The 21,194-nt window shown below is 40.9% G+C and overlaps 1 long non-coding RNA gene across 1 annotated transcript; it reads left to right on the forward strand.

Moving 5' to 3' along the window:
* The first annotated feature begins 7,972 nt into the window (after positions 1 to 7,972).
* On the forward strand, positions 7,973 to 19,256 carry LOC139077514 (uncharacterized). Its single transcript, XR_011530116.1, has 2 exons — positions 7,973 to 8,293; positions 17,840 to 19,256. It is a non-coding gene; the product is annotated as an uncharacterized lncRNA (long non-coding RNA).
* The last annotated feature ends 1,938 nt before the right edge of the window (positions 19,257 to 21,194 follow it).

Raw genomic sequence — 21,194 nt, forward strand, 5'->3', positions numbered from 1 at the left:
ACACCATCCAGCCCTGTGTCAAGTTCTAATTAAATTTATAATCCTATTCTTTTTGTCTTAATTGGTCCATGCATATCACTTTCCTCTACTTTAAGCTTGATTCTCCTTTACACTCTCTGAAAGCAAGGCTCTGCAAGTACTTCTTTGGCTTCCCCCATAGGGCTTAGCACAATGATAGTCACCTGTACTGTTTGATACACATTTCTTGACTAAATGGGAGTCACTCTTTTCTAGATGAAGATGAGGAAGGATTCCCACACACAGTCTGAAAACAACCTCAGAGAACTTGTGCTGGAGTCTGCAAGACATTAAGGGTGGTTTTCTCTGCAACGTGGAGGAACTTGACCTTTCTGACTTCCAAGCCTAACCTTTAGAAACTGGCACAAGTTTAACTCAGGTTGCTGAGCTGGTTGCCATGGCAAATAATAGAAGCTTCTGTTTACTGAACAGTGACCATGGGCCAGGGGTTTTGTATCAATCTCCTCAAAACATCGTACTCACCCACTAAGTTCAGTATTTTTAGAGAGAAAGAAACGGAAGTTTAGTGAAGCTATGTGTCTGAAATCAAACGATCAATAAGTTACTGACGTAGGGGGGCAGAACACACCTGTCGCACTTGAATCCTCAAGCCCATTCTTTTGTAGCTCTCCCAGCTGCCTTTCCTTTGGATTTAGCTGAGTTGTTGGTTTTTAGTCTTCATCCATAAATGTTCCTTAGCAAACTACTTAACATTTCTGATCTCAGTTTTCTCTTTTATAAAGATGGAATTCATAGTGGACATGATTGTTTATTTAGAAAATCTCAAAGAAAAGCTGGAGAACTAATTAAGTCACTAGATTGCAAACATGCCAATGAGGACATTGAAAGAATAATATTTCAAAATGACTAACAGAAATCATTTGTTCTCACTACATATGCCTGACCGGATGAGTTCAAACATCCAATTTTTGCTTTGGTCTGGAATTATATCAATTTGGTGAGATGATCCTGGTTCCTGCTAATCTGACAGCAAATTTGATAGTTGTTGATTAGTAAAAATGGGAGAAACTTACAGACATTAAAAAGGTTAACAAGAGAATACTATGACCAACTCTGTGTATGTCCATAATTTGACAACTTATAGGAAATAGGAAAATTCCTTCAAAGACACAATTTGTCAAAGCTCACTCAAAAAGAAACAGATAAATAGTTTTATATCTATTTTTAAAAATTGAATTTGTAGTTAAGATTATCCAGGAAGGGAAACTTCAGGCCTGGATGGCTCTGCTAGCAAATACCAACCATATAAGGAAGAAATAATAACAATTTTATATAAATGCTTCCATAAAATAGAAGATGAGGGAACATTTGCCAGCATTTTATGAAGCCAACGTTACTCTGATAACAGAAACAGACAAAAACATCTCAAGGAAACTACCGACCAATATCTCTCATAAACACAGATGAAGAATTCCTTAACAAAACACTATCAAATTGAATCAAGCAATATACAAAATATATACAAAGAGAACACATCACAATTAAGTGGGTTTTTTTCCCCCAGGAGTGCCAGGCTGGTTCAACTTTCAAAAATCACTTAGATAATTCACCATTAACAACAGACTGAAGAAAGAAAACCATATGATTATCTCAATAGATGCAGAAAAATCATTTGACAAAATTCAATGAAACACTTGGAAAACCTACTTAACAAAGGCCATCTAACAAAAGAACCTCACTTAACATCACAATTAATGGTAAAAGTCTGAATATGTTCTCCCTAAGATTGGTAACAAGACAAGGATGTCTTAACATTCCTATTCCACGTTATGCTGGAGGTTCTGACATATGAAATAAGGCAAGAAAAAAAAATGAATGTAGATTGGAAAGGAAGAAATAAAACTTTGTCTATTCAGATAAGATGATTGTCTATTTATAAAATTCCAAATAATCTGCAGAGAAAGCTACTAGAACTAATAAGTGCATTTGGCAAGATTAAAGGATGAAAAATCAATATAAAAAATGTCCTATTTCTATACACTAGCAATGAACTATTTGCAATTGAAAAATGTAAAAAGTACCATTTGTAATAGCACCAAGCCCATGTGAAATACTTAGGCATAAGTCTAACAAAATATAAGCAATATCTGTATGCTAAAAACTATTAAACTGATGAGGGAAATCGAAGAAGATCTAAATAAACTCAGAGATATAAATATTCATTGATTGGAAGACTCAATATTGTTAAGATATCAGTTCTTCCCAAACTGTTCTGTAAATTCAATGCAATCCCAATGGAAATCCTGCTAGGGATTCTTTTGGTAGAAATTAACAAGCCAATTCTAGAATTTTTAAGGAAAGGCAAAGGAACTAGAATAGTCAAAAAAATTTAGAAAAAGACCTATGTTGGAGGACTCACACTACCTGATTTCAAGGCAGTGACTGGCAATCGAGACAGTGTGATGCTGGCAGAAATACAAGCACATAGATTAATGGAACAGAATAGAAAGTCAAGAAATAGACCCACAGAAATACAGTGAGCAGATTTTTGATAAAGATGCCAAGAGAATTCAATGAAGTCTTTTCAACAAATGGTATAGGAACAATTGAATATCCACATGCAAAATAATAATAATAATAAAACAATTCATAATTGGCACCTAATACAAACATTTATGCACACTGGATTATAGATTTGAAAATAAAACACAAAACTTTAATACTTCTATTCAAAGAAAAGGAGAAAGTCTCTGTGGCTTTGGGTTAGGCAAAGATGCCCTAGATGTGACCCTGAAAGCATTGTTTATAATAGAAAAAATGATGCGTAAGAACTTCTGCTACTCAAAAGACATTGTTTAGTTGTTCGAACTTGGAGAATTTCTCTGCAAAACACGTATCTGACAAAAGACTTGTATTCACAATATATATTTTTTTAAAGCTCAAAACTCCATAAAAACAACACAATTTACAAAATGGGCAAAAGATTGGAACAGAGAATTTACCAAAGAAAATACAAAAATGGAAAATAAACATATGAAAAGATGCTCAACCTCATTAGCTGTAAAAGAGATGCAAATTAAAACTACAATGAGACACATTACACATCTGTTAGAATGGAAGAAAAAAAAGAAACTGACAATACCATCCATTCACAAGAATACAGAGCCACTGGAACCCTCATTCACTGCTCGTGGGAATGCAAAATGGTACAGCAACTTTGGAAAATCATTCGGCAGTTTCTTACATAGTTAAATATACTCTTACCATATGACCCGGCAACTCCACTCCTAGATTTGTACCCAAGTGAAATGAAACTGACATTTATATAAAATGTGTATGTGAATATTTATAGCAGCTTTAATCATAATTGCCAAAAATAATGGTAACAATCCAAGTGCCCTCAACTGGTGAAACAAACTTGGTACATCAATACCATGAAATTAATATTACTTAGTAATAAAAGAGAAGTAACTACTGATACGCACAACAACATGCACGAATCTCAAATGCGTAACGCTAAGTGTAAGAAGGCTAGACTCACAGGCTACATACTGTATGACTCACTTATATGACAATCTGGGAAAGACACAATTGGAACAGAAAACAGATCAGTTGTTGCCAGGGACTGGAGACAGAAGAAAGGGTTGTCTACAAAGACACACAAGTAATTTTTTAGGGTAACGTAAGTAACCGTTCTATGTCTTGATAGTTGTGGTGGTCGCGTGATTGCATGGCATACTAAAAAGTACAAATTTCACTATACATAAATTATATCATAAATAGTTTTTTTTATAGGAGGAAGGAATTAATGACTACTTAACATGTACGCTGAGACAGAGCTTTTCAAAACACCAGGTCCGTGAGAGGTGAGGGTGGAAAAGGGAATATATAGCAGAAATTCTTGGAGAAATTCTTCGGAGATACCAGGAGTTCAATGAATTCCTTAACTGGCTATGCCTCGAAATCACCTCTGGAATTTGTGAAAAATAAATGGATTTCACTTCAGAGATTCTAATTCAGTAAATCATGGCTGGATTCCAGGAATTTCTCTCTCTTCAATATTCGCGGAATTATTGTGAAGTCATCTAGATTTAGAACCCTTGAGACAAGTAATTGTTGAGTCCTTTCCAAACTAAACGTTCCTCTGACTCCATAGAATTTAGGGTGTATGTGAACTTCTCTAGGGGAAAAGGCATCTTTACTTTTGCTTATCCTAACTGAAATTTAGCATTTCCTTCAACTGTGAATTTGGGTCACAAAACTCAGAAATATTAGCAATTCTTATGACTTTGTCGCACACAGACATCTCCAATATTTTCATTTCGTGTTCACCTGATATTACAAATCATGGTATTTCAGATTATGAAATATTTTTATAGTATTTCAGATGTCTTGAAATAGAATTAACACTCATCATTGGTTGGAAATTATTGTAACTATTGGAATTATCCCTGTGCCTAGTTATTTGAAACATTAATGAGCATAAATAAGAATCACAAACTGTTATTTTAATATTTTGATAATTACACTTGAATAAAGTTGGTTTTCTTTGTACTCTTTCGCATTTTATTAATTTCAAAACATTTTCCTAGAAGAAGTCCAAGGCTTCACCAGATGGCCAAAGGGCCCATGGGACAAGACATTTAAGCCCTTTCATGGTAAGTCTTCCTGATTTGAAGTCTGATGGCTCCCATAACTGCAGGCACGCCCATGTTTAAATGAAAGCAGAGGGGAAAACTAGTCTAAAACATAAATGGTGACGACTGGGTTTTGGATCATCTAAGGTATTTCTGGTGAACAACACCCCTCTGCTCACTCAGACTGGCAAGAGAGTTTGTTTACTTGTTTGAGCCGAGCTGACAGGTTGAGAGTAACAAGCTTGGATCTGGAGAGACACATTGAGCAATTTGAGCAATCTCACATCACCCAAGGACTGACACACTATGCACCCTGATGAAACCTCTTCTAGGATTTCAAGAACATGACAAACAAAACAAAAAACCAAAAAGAAACAGCCAAGGTTGTGAGCTGAGTTCAAAGACATTGGTTTGTAAAAGGAACAGATATTACAGAATACACGCAAGTACACACACACACACACACACAGGAAAATACATGCACAAAACTGTAAATGTTAAGCTCTCTGGGAGAAGGACCACATCTGTTTTGTATTCTCTTTTAAGATACTGTACTTATGAATAAACCCTGAGTTGTTTTCGTTTTGTTTCATTTGGCTATGAAAGATGTTAGTTGCCTAGGGAAAAAATCCCCTGTGGAAATAGCGGAAGATTGGTCAAAGCGAAGGCGTAATGCCTATGTTTTGGAAAAGTGCTGGGTCAGAGGGCACGAGAGCACAGGGAGTCTAGGCTTCAGTCCAAGAGAGATGTGGGTTGCAGCGCTTCCCAGCTCAGTGACAGAGCCAGCTGCTAACCTTCGTGAGCCTGTTTCTTCATCCATACGGCAGGATCATACCTGCTGCATTGGCTTTTGTGATGATTAAATGATATGTGGCCAGGGAGAAAGGATTGAGAAAACTTGATGGGAGAAACCTTTCTCAAAGTTAATCAAAGCCAAAGAATGCCACGAAAGGTAAGGCAGACTGACAGAGGAATAGGGGGAGGGCGAGATGGCTCAATGTGTGACAACGCAAGCAGTAAGAGCTAGTAGAAAATAGTGTGAGGGTGTTCACTGTAAAATTCTTTCAATTTTCCTGTCTGTTTAAGAGTTTTCTAAATATAATGTTGGGGGGAAAAAAGTCTAAAGTCTTTTCTATAGCAGCAAGTGGCCTTTGGAAATGTCTATGGTGCCCACAAGCCCAAGAAATGAGGAATGATTCCCTGGTGCTCTGTTGTGTAGTTGGAGCTCAGGACCCAGTGGAGAGCAGACAGATCTGGGTGAGTCCAAGCAATTCTGTCTCCAAGCACTTTGAACTTGAGCAATGTGGTTAGCCTGCCTTATCTTCACTCCTCTTTCGTAAACAGCAAAAACTATGCTTCCTCCAAGAACTAAATGCAAATGTACCTGGCACCTATGATTAGGAAAGTAGAGTTATCACCATTCTTATTATCAGAGTCAAAAGGACCTTAAAATTCATCTAGCCCAAATTCATTTTACGGATAGACAATCAGATGCTCAAAGAGGAAAAGTGATTTCCTCAGTGTCACATAGCTGGTTAGTTACAGAACTAGGATCTGAATTCAGGCCTTTGATGTTCCAGTCCAGTAATCTGTCCATTGACTCACTCTTCCTCCTGAGGCTTGTTCCTTCCATCTTGTAAAATTCCTTAGGCCAGTGACATGGCAATCAAATATCGCCAATAATTCCCATGCAACAGAGCAAATATCCAGCAGGTAGAAGTGCGGGGCTGGCGTGATGGAGTTCTCGCCCCTGCTGGCTTTGCTGCTCTGCCTTCATCACGTGGGCAGTCCTAGGTTCCATGGGATCAAGGGACTTTGGGGCCGCCAGCCCTGAGCTCTCCATGGACCTCAGGCCTGAGAAACACCATGATATTTCTGTCTGGGGACTAAAGCATGGCATGTGGCGGCTTGACTGGTGAAGCAGCGGCCCTCAGCGAGCCATTTCTTGCCCCATCTCATTTGATCGGATCAGGGCAAAGAGGCAGCTCCCTCCCAGAATATGACTGGGGTGCCAAGGCCTGCCCACGTATGTTCCCTTACGTAGGGCTAGGGAACTCCAAATTCTCCCTAAATTTGTGGACAAGAAATCAGAGGCATTCTGTCCCCTAGAAACCATGTAGCTGTTTAGCAACTTTGCAGCAAGGGGTCCAGAAATTTGACAGAACAGCTTCTACTCTCTAAGCGTCTTCCTATGTCTGGCCTGCTCACACGGAGACATTTCTCTGGCCTTGTCTAACACATGCACACATCGTGCTAGAGTTTAAGCAAATGAAGCCACCAAGATTTCTTTTTTAACACTCAGTGCAGGAATTCTCATGGCCATGTGACTCTGAGCCACCTCGCCACTTGCCGTGAAACTTGATGATCACAGACCCTTCAGAAGCTAAAGCAGCAAAATACCTTCCACAGAGAGGGTGAGGTTGCGTGTGAAACAGTGAAACTTGAAGTCTGGATATTACTGCTTTTATCAAAATATTAAGCTTCATAAGATTTTGAAGTCTCTTTCCTGCCATCAGAGAAACCTCTGGAACTGGCTGGCAAGAAGCCAGCAGACACCAGATTAGTTCCTGTTTTTTTTTTAAACAATGATTTCAAAGTATAATTTACATGCCATAAGTTGTTCTCACTATAAGTGCACCATCCAAAGATTTTTAGAATTTCAGAACATTTAGAACATTTTCAAACATTTTCGTCACCCCAAAGAGATCTCTCCTGCCCATTGCTTAGTGACTCCCATTTCCACTCCCAGCAACACTGATTTGTTTTTTTTCTCTATAGATTTACCTTTTCTAGACACTTTATACAAATAGATAATGGGTTTTTGAGAGTTGATAATCATGTCTCTATTACTTATAAACTCAATCACTCACTTGAAGAACTTATCCCAGAATCACACATGGTGTGCCAGGCACCATGCTGGGTGCTCGCCCCACAGGGAGCAAAACAGACTAGATCCTGGCCAACAAGGAAGCCGCAAGGGAACATCCGAAACCAAGAGAAGGTGATGGGCTGTGAAAGGTGAGGCCCAGGGCTCTCTGGGAACCCTTACCTGGAACTCAGAAAGCAGTCTGAGGAAGTCAGAGGCGGCTTCTTGGAGGAAGTGGCATCTGAACAGAAAACTGAAGGGTGTGCTGGAGAGCAGCAGGAGGGTTGGGGAGAGGACTCTGCAGGCCAGGGAACCGCCTTACGAGGGCCCAGACGTGGGAGGGTGTATGTTGAGTTTGAGGGACGAAAGCGAGTTCACAAGGCTGGAGTACAGCATGTGAGAAGGAGCAGGGAAGATGAGGGCAGATGGTGACCCCGGGGGTGGGGGTGACCCTGAGGGTAAATGAAGCCAGGTCACAATTGGTCACCGTGTGGCATTTGAATGGTATCCTGAGGGCCATGAGGAAGCTCTGAGGGGCTTTCGGCAGGATTGGTTGTGACATGGTGGCGTGGCAAACAGATTGGAGCAGGGCAAGAACACAGACAGGAAGACCAGCTACGACAGCACTGGAGAAACCCAGGCGAGAGATGCCCCTAGGAGGCAGATAGCCTAGTGGTTACGGCTTGGATTCCCAGGTCAGACGGATCCATGAGAAGCTCAACCTTGGGAAAATTACTTCACTTCTCTCAATTTCTCACCTGTGAGTGGGGAAAATAATGGTACTGTCTTCAAAGGATCATTCCTGTGAGAAGTAAGTGACAGGGGCGTGCGCGGCATTCCACACAGGGCCTGGCACAGAGCCTGCTCAGCAGCCATGTGGTCTTGGCAGCAGGAGCCCACCAAGGTGCTCCCCTCGGTTGCTCTGCTCAGCGCCCGTGTACCGAGCATCTGCAAGGTGGTCAGCGCTGGGGCTATAGAGGAAGTTCTAGAGAAGCGGACGTTCTTAACTGTTTTGTCCCACAGACTCCTTTGGTTGTCTGGTGATGCTTACAGGCCTCATCTCAGGATCATATTTTAAAAGCATAAAATAAAATATGTAAAAGTTTCTTATTAATTCTCACGTGTAACGAAAATGGAGAGCCACTACTCCAGGTGTCTGGTGTTGCAAAAGGCTTTTGTGTATTCTTAGTAGCCTTTCAAGTAGCATGACTCATTTCACGTTTCCTGAGTACCTGCTATGTGCTGGGCACTAAGTGCGGCAGAGGATAAGAGTCCCTGCCCTCGTGAGCTTATGTGAGGGGGCTTGACAATAAACAAATAAACTAGGAAATACATAGTTCGTCAGGGGGTGAGAAGTGCTGTGGGGAAAATAAAGCAGGCTGTGTTAGTCAGAGTTCTCCAGAGAACAGAACTTCGAGGCGAGCTCACTCTCTCTTACCACTATGGAAAACAGGATGGAGGTTCCTCAAAAAATGAAAAATGGAACACACTCTCTCCCTCTCAATTCATTATAAGGGAGTGGCTCACACAGTTGTGGAAGCCGGCATGTCCAAAATCTGCAGAGCCAATGTTCCATTCAGCTCTGAAAGCAAGCAGGCTGTCATAGTGCCAGGAACAGCCGATATCTCAGTTCAAAGGCTGTTAGGCAGGACAATTCTCTCTTACTTGGGAGAAAATCAGTCTTTTGTTCTATTCAGGCCTTCAATTGATTGGATGAGGCCCACTCACATAATCGAGGGCAATCTGCATTACTTGGTCTATTGATTTAAATGTTAATCTCATCCCAAAACACCCTCACAGAAAGACCTAGAATAATGTTTGACCAAATATCTGGGCACCTTGTGGCCCAGTCAAGTTGACACATAAAATTGACCATCATCTGGGTTAACACGAAAGTTGGTAACTGGGGGCGCCATTTTATCAAGCAGAGTCAGGGAAGTTATCTCCAAGGAGAGGCCATTTGAACAGGGACCTAAATGAAGTAAAAGCAAGAAGGTGTGGAGGGCGATGATTCCAGGTGGAGGGAACAGCAAGTAGAAGACCGTGTACTTGGGACAAGTTCAGAATATCCAAGCTACAGGAAGAAGTCACTATGGCTGGAGCATGAAGCTGGGAGGGGGACCTCAGGAAAGGAGCCGAGGTGGGAGGGGTGGAGCAGCGAGTTTGTGTAGACCTTGTGGGCCAAGGCGAGAATTGAGCATTTCATTTTAAGGCTCATGGAAAACCACTGGGGAGTTTCAACCACATGTCTCTGGATACTGTGCTGAGAACAGGCTGTAGCAGGCGAGGAGGGAAGCAGGGACACCAGTAACCGAGCTTATGGCTGCAATCAGGCTAGAGATGATGGCGGCTTGGGCTGCAGTGAAGTCCATGAGAAGCGGCCAGATTATGGACGTACTTTGGAGGGAGAGCAGAGGATCCGGCTGTAGGGTGAATACACAAATTAACAGAAAATAGACAAATGCTCGGGTTGTGCCCCATCAACCCTTTTTCACAGACCTTGATTATATTTGATGACAATTCAGCTTTCACAGAGGAAATCCTCTTGCTGGGGTGGCCTCTGTCAGCTGATTATTTTTCTGAATGACTACAGATGTGCCTACTCTTCTGGAAAGTTGCTCTTGCTTTATTCAACACTATATGCTTCTGTCTGTTTGCCAGGAAAGCTATCTCTGGACGTGCTGCCTTTACTATATCTTGGTAGCTCAGCTTTGCTTTGTGAGCTCTTTTTGGCTAGTCAAATATCATAGACTTGTTTCTCTTGTTTTGTCTTATTTTTCCAAAGAACTGAAATGTTACTGGTGTATAATCTACAAATGTCACATGTGCAAAGCCTAAGTGAACAGTTTAACGCACTTGCCCATGAAATCTACACCCTAAACAGGATTAGAACATTCTCATATCCCAAGACAGTTCCCTCATGCCGCTTTCCAGTCAATCTCTACCCTCCTCAGCCTCATCCCCTCGACCTCTGTTCTTATTTCTGTCACCAGAAATTAGTTTGGCCTATTCTTGAGCTTCATATCAGGAAATCATTCATGGGCATTCTTTTGTGCCTGGCTTCTTTCATTCAACATACTGTATTTGAGATTCAGCTATGTTATTGACTGGGTCAGTAGATTGTTCCCTGGATGAATATAACACGATTTATTTATTAGTTCATAATAATAGGAATTGATGAACACTTGAGTTGCTTCCCGTTTGAGGCCATTATGATTAAAACTGCAGTGAAGATTACTCACGGTAGCCAAGACGGGGAAACAACCTTAATGTCCACTGACAGATGAATGGATAAAGAAAATGTGGCAGATACACACAATGGAATAGTATTCAGCCTTAAAAAGGAAGGAAACCCTGTCATATGTGGCAACATGGATGCAACTTGAGGACAGTAGGCTATGTGAAATAATCAGACACAGAAAGACAAATACTGCATGATTCCACTTATATGAGATATCAAAAATAGCCGAACTCATAGAAGCAAAAAATAAAATGGTGGTTGCCAGGGACTCAGGTGAAGGGGAATTGGGGAGTTACTGTTCAATGGGAATAAATTTCAGTTATGTACGATGAACAAAGTCTAAAGATCTACTGTACATCACGCCTATGGCTAACAATACTGTATTGTACACTGAAAAATTTGTTAAAAAGTTAGATCTAATGTTAGATGTTCTCATTACAATTTTAAAAAACTGCAATGTATATTGGGTACACAACTTTTTATTTACACATATTTTCATTTCTCTCTGGTAAATACCTAGGAGTGGAATCGCTTGGTCAGAGGGGAGGTGTATGTTAAACTTGATCAGACTTTTGTTTTCAATTTAGTTTTCATCCATGGGAAGCCACAGGAGCCTTTAGCTAGATATGTCCACTGAAGGACTTTCATCCTCAGGCCTTAGAATGAAAAAAACACGTGGAGATAATGATGAAGATAAAAATGAGGAGGAGGAGGAAGAGAGGAAGCTCACAATGATGGTTGTGTTTTGTTATACTTGCCGTGGGTGGCTTTATACATGTTAAGTCATTAAATCTTTACACAATACAGAGAGGTAGGTATTATCATGCTCATTTCACAGTTGAAGAAACTGAGCCTTAGAGATGTTAATTAATGTTCTCAAGGTCACTCAAACCCATATTGAAAATGCCCGTGCTCTTTCTACTAATTCTACAACCTCATGTAAGAAACCCTTCTCATGGACATCATCTCACACCTTCTCGTGATGCCCTGACCAGCCTTCTGGGTAGCTGCTCTGCCTTTTATGAGACTTTTTAGTCCACCTCGTGTCCAGTTTGCTTGACAGCTGCTCTCTGGTGTCAGAAGTGCTGACCTAACGTCCGCCTACAAGGTCCCTGTGATTACTGATATGTTTGTCCTCCGCCCACCCCTCCACTAGATCTCCCAACTCCTTTCTTTTCCCTTCCCTATCCCTATCAACTTGGCCCCATCCTCTTCATCATCACTACCACCTCCACCACCAAATTCCATCATAATTTACCTAAAGCCCATAAATATGCATCCTTGAATCAACTTCGCTCAATGGGTAGAAAAATCTTCCTTCAAAACTACTTATTCTTTCTCCAAAATATTTCATTTTTGTGAAGAATTGTGCCCAGAATAATTTTTATAAGGAAAACATTTGACTCAATGGCCTTATTTTGATAAAGCCACCATGCAGCATAAAAAGTAGGATGCTGTTGAGTGCACCCATGCTGTTTATGTGGTACCTTTCTTCCATTTGATGGGGATTTCACATAAATGCATTTCAAAAAGACAAAGTGGATCTTTCTATGATTTCATTTTCTTTTTTCTCATACAAGTATCTAATTATAATTAAGACAATTAACACACATCCTAAGTCCTGATTTTTTTTCAGCAATAAACTCCTGCCTAATAACAATAGCCTACATTTACATGGTGTTCCAAATCCGTTTTCATATCCTTTAAATTAATCTCCATAAAGTCCTCTGAGGTAAATCAAGCAGAAGTAATGGGGAAGCACAACCATTAAGTAGGAAGTGGGTAAGTTAAGGAATTGGGGATTCTCTATAGTGTTGAATAGAACTTCACCTCTAGCTCCAGGCAAATGTCATATATTCCATCACAAATGAAATATCATGGGTAAAATCACAAATTTACCCCATTGGTGGAGATACTCTTTTTTAAAAAATTGAAGTCAGTTTGTACTAAGAATTATCTTTTGAAATAACTAACTAAACTACGAGTACAGTTTAAATTGCTTATAATCCTGTGCTTAACGGAATTTCCCTAAATTTAAGAGAATTGATTTCTGTGAAACCAAGGCTTTAATGTCCAATTTGCTAGAAAGCGGGCGCCCTCTTGTGGACTATATAAGACGAAAGAAAGATTTCAGTCAGGAAGTATTGAACAGTCTAAACACAGTAGCCCTCATCAATGAATCCCCAGCTTTGAATTATAAAAGCAAACAAAATCTTAGAAGTGGATGATAAGTTTATTCAAGACATCATAGAATCTTAGAATTTGAGATGTTGCATCATCAAGGTGTGACATCATTTTATAGATAATGAAACCAAAGCTCAAAGAAGTGAAGTGACTTGTTCTCAAACCATAAAACATCACAAATCTGAGGTCTTGCTAAGAATTTATGACCTTTCATGATTTTCATTATCATGCTGAGTATCCATAAAAGACCACGTAGAGATGTGTCAAGAGAAATATATTCCTATGGTATGGCAAATATACCATACTTTTAGTGATACCTTTTCCTTAAACATTCTTGAAGTTTCTCAAGCTACCTAGAGGGAATTGGTGGGGAGGCTGGTTAGGAGGCTGATGCAATTATAGAAGGGAGGGGTGATGCTGACCCGCGATGGCGTGGGGGCTATGGGAAGGGTGTGAAGTGGATGGTTTTGAGAGTTGGTTATGAGGGTTAATCCACAGAATTTACTGAGATTAACTTCCATGAGAGGGAAGACGCAAGGATGCTTCCTATATTGCTGGTTTGGGGTGGTTGGATAGATGGTAAGTGAGGTACGGAATATGAGAGCAAGAGCAGGCTAAATGAATAAATGATGGCCAAAAAAAGTTAATAGGCAAATTGTTTATGAGTTTTGGAGGATTGAGACACATAGTCTGAAATCTTGTGTGTGTGTGTGTGTGTGTGTGCATGTTCACATGGACACTTAACTGATAGCAAGGGGATTGGAGAAAGTCCATGCCTGGCTTGCAAGTATTGATGAGACTAAAAAGACAAAGTCAAGGGCATAATGGAAACTTTGTTCTTCTCTGTCTTCTTCTTAGTAAACTTTCATGATGCCCCAGTTTTAAGATGTAATTACAATGAAATTAAATCAGCTTTAAAGTGTGTAATCATCACATTAGGTTTTAATCATGATCACTTGTTGATTCAAGCCTCCTGGCTGACATTTGTTTGCAATGCAACTGCATGGGTAGGCAACTGGTTAAGCCTGACTGGTCTCCTCATTCATAGTCGAGATGATTAGACATGTAGCCTGAAAACTCAGATGGGTTGTACCTTCGGGCAGGGGATACATATCCAATTCCTTGGCTTAAAACATTATTCTTTCAGGGGTTTGAGAATTTTATAAGGGGTTCCAAGAAAAGGGAGAAGACTTTGGAACACTGGGCAAAGATTCTTTAATAGTGGATTTTTAGGAACTGAGACAGATGATAAAAGGCATGTTTCGGGGCCTAGAAGGGTCGAATAGAGTTTCTCAAATCACTTAAAAGATGGTCACCAATGGTCCTTCTTTGTAAAGTCAGGGAGATAAAGCAGCTAGGACATGGGCTGTGACAGCAGACTGAGGTGAATTTAAAAGCTGATTACTGCTTACTGTGTGACTTTGAACAAATTATTAACCGCTCTCAGTCAAAGTTTTCTCATCTATGACATAGATGATGGTGATAAGGCCCTTGTGGCATTAGTCTGCTCGGGCTGCTACAACAAGATACTACAGACCAGGTGACTTAATTAATACAAATTTATTTTCTCATAAATAATGAAGCCTGGGAAGTCTAAGATCAAGGCGCGGGGAAATTCGGCTCCTGGTGGGAGTCTTCTTCTTGACTTAGAGACAGCTGCCTTCTTGCTGTCTCCTCACTTGGCCTTTCCTTGATACGCGCACGTGGACAGAGAGCGTGAGCTCCTGGTATCTCTTATAAGAATCAGGGACCCACCCATATGACCTGATTTAACCTGACTTACTTCCTTAGAGGCCCCATATCCAAATACAGCCACACTGGGGGTTAGGGCCTGAATATATGAATGCGGGGAGGGGCAGGCACAAACATTCAGTCCATAACATACATTAAAAGGCTTGAGTGAAGATTAAGTGATATAATGACATAAACACTGGCTCTATTCTGGTTGTAGCGTACAGGTAACAAAAGTTGACTTCCTTTGTGCCTTAAGAGAATTGTCATGTCTATTGTGTTTGTAATCATTATCCCATTTGAAGGAAACTTCAATCATTATCCCATTATAGGAAACTTATACTTTGCTACTCTCGCTAAATGTATTTTAACTTGTTTTACAGCATCTAACAAAGAATGGAAGAATGACAATACTTTTTCCATGGTATTAGCTCTAATAGCTCTCACTTTTGTGTTGCCTTTTGTAAGCCACCAAACTACAGTAAAATTACTTTGTTTCTGTCTTAAAGAGTTACTTCCTGCATTCTTAGGGTCTTTGGCTAAAGGAGTTCAAACTACCTTCACCTTTCTATGACATGCTTTCAGAGGGTGGGGACATTGGAGACCTTTCGTAATTACATTCCTTTAAAAAAATAAAACAAAGTATATTTTGACTCAGCAATTCCACTTGGAATTTGTTCTAAGGCAGCAGCCTGAGGTACATACAATGCGAAAGGATATTTACCCTAGCTTTACCTGTCCTAAGCAAAACCAACTGAAAATGACTTCTACATCCACAACCCAGGCCTGGTCAGTTAAATCCCGGATATTCATTCAGTGGAATTGAATGTAGTCACTGAAAAGCTTGTTGTTGAGGAATAATTATCAACACGAGGAAACATTTGCAAGCCAGGCTGTAAATCTAACGTAACCAACATTTTTATGAAAAAAAATAGGCATGGGGGAAATATCAAGGACATACACCAAGATGCCAGTAGTGGTTATTTTGGGTAGTGGAATTAAAGTTAGCATTTTCCAGTTTTTTGCATTGAATAACTATTAATTGTGATTACAGGGAAACTTAATAAACATTATTTGTTTGGAAAGCTGAGTTATCCGAGGACCCGCAGTGTTTTTGCTGGGGCTCTGCACCGGTGATAGCTTGCTGGGGAGGATCGAGTGCTGATGAGAGCTCTTGAGAAGAATAATTTAGGAAAACTAAATGACATTCCAACTCAACCACTCCTTGAAGGCCCTAGTGGTCAAAATTTGTCTTACTATAAAATATGCATTTATAAACTTAAAAAATGGAAGGAAACAGACTATGCGTCAAGAGTGGAATTCATGGTGATTTTTCTTTTTTATATATTTTTAAATTTTAAAAATACTCCATAATGGACATGTTTTAATGTTATAACCTTTTTTTTTCTGACCCAATGAACAAAGAGGCTGACCTCTCAGGAAAAGTTAAATGTAAAAAGGTCTTGAGGACGTGGAATGTGCAGTACTCTTCTTGGTTTCTCCCTCAGCATTCAGCATGGGCCCTTGTGCATCTTGGTGACTGGATCAAATACTGGCTGGCTGGTTAATATGTCAAGCTGGATTATCTGTGCTACTCATGTTCCTTCTTAGTGTGACTAGTTTCAAAATTAGTGACATATTGAACTGTAAAATAAGTAATTTTATTTTTAAAATGAAAATGAAATAGGCAATTTTATTTTTAATTAAAATATAAATTGGTGGCATAAGAATTGCTTTCAGAATTGAGAAGAAAGCAATTCTGCTTCTTCAGGAAAATAGCCAGCACTAAAGAGATAAATCTCTGGATGAAAATCAAAGAGCTTTTCCAAACACAGCCAACCAGCAATTGCTTATTTTATTCTGCGACTGGTCTCCATGGAACCACCCTCAGCATTTGTCTCTCATCCAGACAGACGGGGACGCGGACTTGTTAATAATGTAGGGATGTGTGGTCATTGGCAAAAAACTTCAGAAGATGATGTTTCCATCTGCTCAGTTGTTTGATGGTCCAAATACAGAGCAGATGGGTGGGTCTTCTCCAAAACATGCTGACACACGTCTAGAAAGCCCCGTCTCAGCCTCTGCTTTGCCCTGCCTACAAGATCAAAAACTAAAATGTTATGAAACCTATCAAGCTAAATTCACTCTAGGCCCCTGAGAATTGAGATAGATGGTCCTCAGTGAGGGAACAATAACAATTAAGTTACCTATTTACATGGCACTTAATACATGGTAAAGCTTTTCTCCTGCGCATTTGAAATTCTCTTGACCTAGTAATAAAAGTAGCAGAACGGCTCTCATTAGCCCCATATTACGAAAGAAGAAACCAAAACGTCCATTCGATGTTTTGACCGATGTCATACGGTATGTCAGCGGAAGAGGTGAGATGTGGACGCCAGGGTTTCCATTGGTTTTTCTATCAGCTTTATTGAGGTGTAACTTACATACAATAAAATTCACCAGCTTTAAGTGCACAATTCCTTGAGTTTTCACAAATTTATTCAGTTGCATAACCACCAACATAATCAAGATATAGAATACTCCATCACCCCCAAAAGTTTCCTCTTGCTCTTTGTAGTCAATCTCCTTCCACTCCCAACCCTGGCCCCTTGCAACTGCTGATCCAGATTCAATTACTATAGTTTTTTCTTTTCTAGTGTTTTTCATAAGTGGAATCACAGAGCATATGGTCTTGTATGTGGCTTCTTTCACTTCGCATAATCCTTTCGAGGTTTGTCCATGTTGTTGTGTGTATCAGTAGTTCAATTCTTTTTCATTGCTGAGTAGTACTCAGTGATGACCATATTCTAATGTGTATTCTATTATATTCTAGTGGGAGTCTACTGTGATCTATGAATATATCACAATTTATTCATCTATTTGCCTGTTGATCTATCTTTACTTTGAGATCTACGAAAATGCTGGAGGGTACTTGCCTCCCCATGATGTTCACCTCTGTCTAAGCTCTGTGAGGGCAAGGACAGTGTCAGTATCCATCTGGTTCATGGCTGTGTCCCCAGTGCCTAACACAGTGCCTGGCACAGAGGATGCACTCAATAAAAATCTTATGGATGAATGCATGGGTGAACAAATGAATGAATGAATACAATAGGTTGGTCTAGCTCATCAACTGAGAATGGAGACTGCTTTGGAAAGAGAACCACATTGTTACACTAATTTCTCTATTTTGATCTTTTTCAGGTTCTGGATACTACATACAACCTCTCTGAGCTCGGTCTTTTATAAAATGAGGGCAATGATTCTTACCTCTTGGGATTGTTATAAGAATTATACGAAATAGCTTATGTAAAGCATTTTACACAGTGCCTGCAGAGTATTAAGTGCCTGATAAGTCATCTGGTTATTATCATAATAATTGTTATTATTTGAATAAGAAGAAATGCCATTCAAGGTAGAGAACTTTGTAGAGGGTTAGCAAACTGCTTTTCCCAGAAATTCAACTGAAACACCGAGATGTTGTTAGTTTTCTTCCTTTCCTGGCATGCTGTGACTGAGCCCCATCCATTCACAGGTTATCAGTGACTGACGTTCCTGCTTGTGTGTCTGTGTAAAGCTGTCCTCTGTAGTGTGTAATACATGACATTGCTTTTGGAAGTGGCTGCCACTGTAGTCTTCCCCATTGATAATTAGAAGATCAACTTATGTTTAAAAATTTGATTCCACATATGAACACAAACAGAGCTGCTACTAATTCAGGAAGCCTCCTTAGCTAGCCTATTTACTTTGACCAATTACCCCTTGAATTTCCAATAATGTCCCCCACAAGCCCTCCTATCACCTTCCCCTTGTGCTAATTCAGATTCCTGTTGAAGTATCAGATAATGCAATTGGGCCTGAACAGAGCTGCTGGCCACTTGCATAAAAGAATCAGCTGTTACCAAAAACAATTTCATGGTTTTCAGAGGGAAATTCAATTACAATTCCCATTTGTTTTCTAAGAAGGCTGAACCTCTTGTTCCCTGGATCAAGTTACGTGTGGGACTTACCATCATCTTGCTGCCATTAAATGACCACAGAACTGAATGACGCCTCCCAGGACAAAGAAAAAGCCCCAAATGGAGCCCCACCTATTCTTTCTCCAGCACCATCTCTTTCCGAAGAATTTCGTCTGTCCGTGCTTGCCTCACCACCAGCCTGCAGCTTTGGCGTTATTCTCTCTGACTAACGCTGTCTCCCTCCTTACCACACTTTAGAATCCAAGAATCCTCAGATGACCAGGAAAGTCTTTGTATCTAACAACTGTGTCCTTCTTGCAATTTGAGCCTGTTTCCTTGTATCCTCACTTCAGGGACAGTAGTGTTGAAATAAATTTCTAGGCCCAAGATGGAGCTGCTCCTGCCCGGGAAGCCATGTCAGCAAACTGAACTCTCATATTCCTGTAAATGCTCCGCTTAACCAGAAATGCAATATATCCGGTCAGCCAATCCCCAAACGCCAAGCCAACTCTGGGCTCTAAACTTATTTCATTGTTCCTTGATCTTGCTAAACAAGATCAGATATTCAACCCCAGTCAATCACCACTGCTTGTGAGGCGCTGGACTCCCCCAATCCATGGATTGTTTTCCCTTGAATAAAGGACGTCAAACTTGTTACTAAATTGGTTTAGTGTCGTCTTTTGACAGTAGAAAACAGCTAGACTTTTTCTCTTCAGGATCATGTTTCCTTTCAGAGAAAAGCCCGTCCCAATTGTGTCTTGTCTTTACTTAACCATTCCCATGTGTTCAGTCTTTCCTGCCTGACACCATGGTCCAACTTGGCCTCTTGGGTAGTGGTAACCCTTGTAATTAGTAGAGGTTAGAGACTTTTCCTGAAATCAGGGGACAATCCTGTCACTCTCAGCTGAGTCTGCTTCAATTTCAAGTCCTCTGTGAGGGTTTAATAAGTAGGAAGAGGATTGGCAAAAAAATGAAGCAACCTTCTTGTCTGATTCTTTTCCACACCATGAAAGATGGGCCGTAATGTGTTTTTAGGTCCCATAAAGGAGGAAAAGCTCAAACCAAATCCACTGAATGCCCACCTGGACGTGGAGAGCAGCTTTTCAGGAACCTCAGTGGCCAGGACAGTAAGAAGTCTCTCCTTGGCTCTCCAGTGGGGCCCACTGGCATGATGGGGTCTTGGCACAGCCCCAAACAGAGTTGTCTGCAAAGATCAGTGGGTCTCACATTTTCCATATAGGATTTGCCTCCCTGCTCATTAAAAATGCAGGTTCTCAAGCCACCCCCAGAGAGGCGGCTCCTAGAGGTGTTCTGAAGTGGATTTCTGCATGGAAGATCTGTCTAATTCTTAATACCGCTAACGTCCCCAAAAGGAAACTGGAGGCTGCTATGATCTTTTGATTGTCTTATAAAAAGGGAACCAGGGGGAAGCTATCTAATAACCACAATCGGAGTAGAAGCATCTGGTTCACATAAATTCCCTAGAGCCTTGTTTATCACAGTGTATACCACAGATTATTTGCATCGCAATCACGGGGGTGCTGATCAAAAATGCAGATTCCTGGCTCTCACTCTCTGATCTGAATCAAAATTTCCAAATTCCAGGCCCAGGAATCTGTACTTTCACAAGCTTTCCAGGGGCTTTTGAAAGACTCTATAGCTTGGGAACTGTTTCCGCAAAGGCTAAATCTTCTTAGCAAACTGTTGGAGAGGGCACTCTGTGGAACATGGGGCCCTGCAGGCTGCAGCTCGATGTGGAGGCCTCACCCATGGGCTGCCAGGGCCAGCCCCAGGTAGAGAAAGCTGCCCCTCAGGTGGTATTTTAGGAGCGTTGCCAGGAGCTCTGTGACCTTGGGCAGGTTTCTTAATATTTCTGTCTCTGTTTCTTAATCTGTAAAATGGGGAGAATAGTAGTGACTACTTCTTAGAACTGTTGTGGGGATTAAATGAGTAACGACACTTCAGAGGCTTGGAACAGTGCCCGGCCCACAGTAAGAACGGTGTGGGTGTCGGTTACTGCTGCTGCTTCTGCTGTGATTGTTACTATCTCCATCTCCACCATCTGGGGGTCAATTCTCTAAAACCCAGGAGTCAGCAGACTAGGCCCCCTTACCTGGTTTTGTCAATAAAGCTTTATTAGAACACAGCCACACTCGCTCCTTTAGTTAACTGTCCGCAACTGCTTTCCTACTGCTACGGCAGAGTTAGATAGTTGTAACAGGGACCTCATGGCCCACAAAGCCTAAAATATTTTCTGTTTGAACCGTTAGAGAAAAAGTTTGCCCACTCTTGCTCTAATCACCTTCGAGCCCCTGTTAATATGTGGATCTCCCGGAGGACAGCAAAGGCAGCTGTGTTAGAGGTTAACACTTGAGGGCACAGCTCTGTGGGTGAAGCAGAAGGAGCTGGTGTCTTGAAAGAGGGTAGAAGGTGGAGGAAGCAGAGAGCAGGGAACATCCCTGAGAGGGAGTTGAGGGGAGGGGTCTTTTCCAGCCTCCTAGCTCAGTCCTGAGTGGTCCTGGCCTGGGCTGGAGAGTGTCCTACAACAGTCAGAGGAGAGTTTTCCCTCTTCCCACCTGCCAATGGCTTTCTTCTTCCAG

The sequence above is a fragment of the Equus przewalskii genome, chromosome 19 (assembly GCF_037783145.1).
Source record: "Equus przewalskii isolate Varuska chromosome 19, EquPr2, whole genome shotgun sequence".
NCBI classification, from domain to species: domain Eukaryota; kingdom Metazoa; phylum Chordata; class Mammalia; order Perissodactyla; family Equidae; genus Equus; species Equus przewalskii.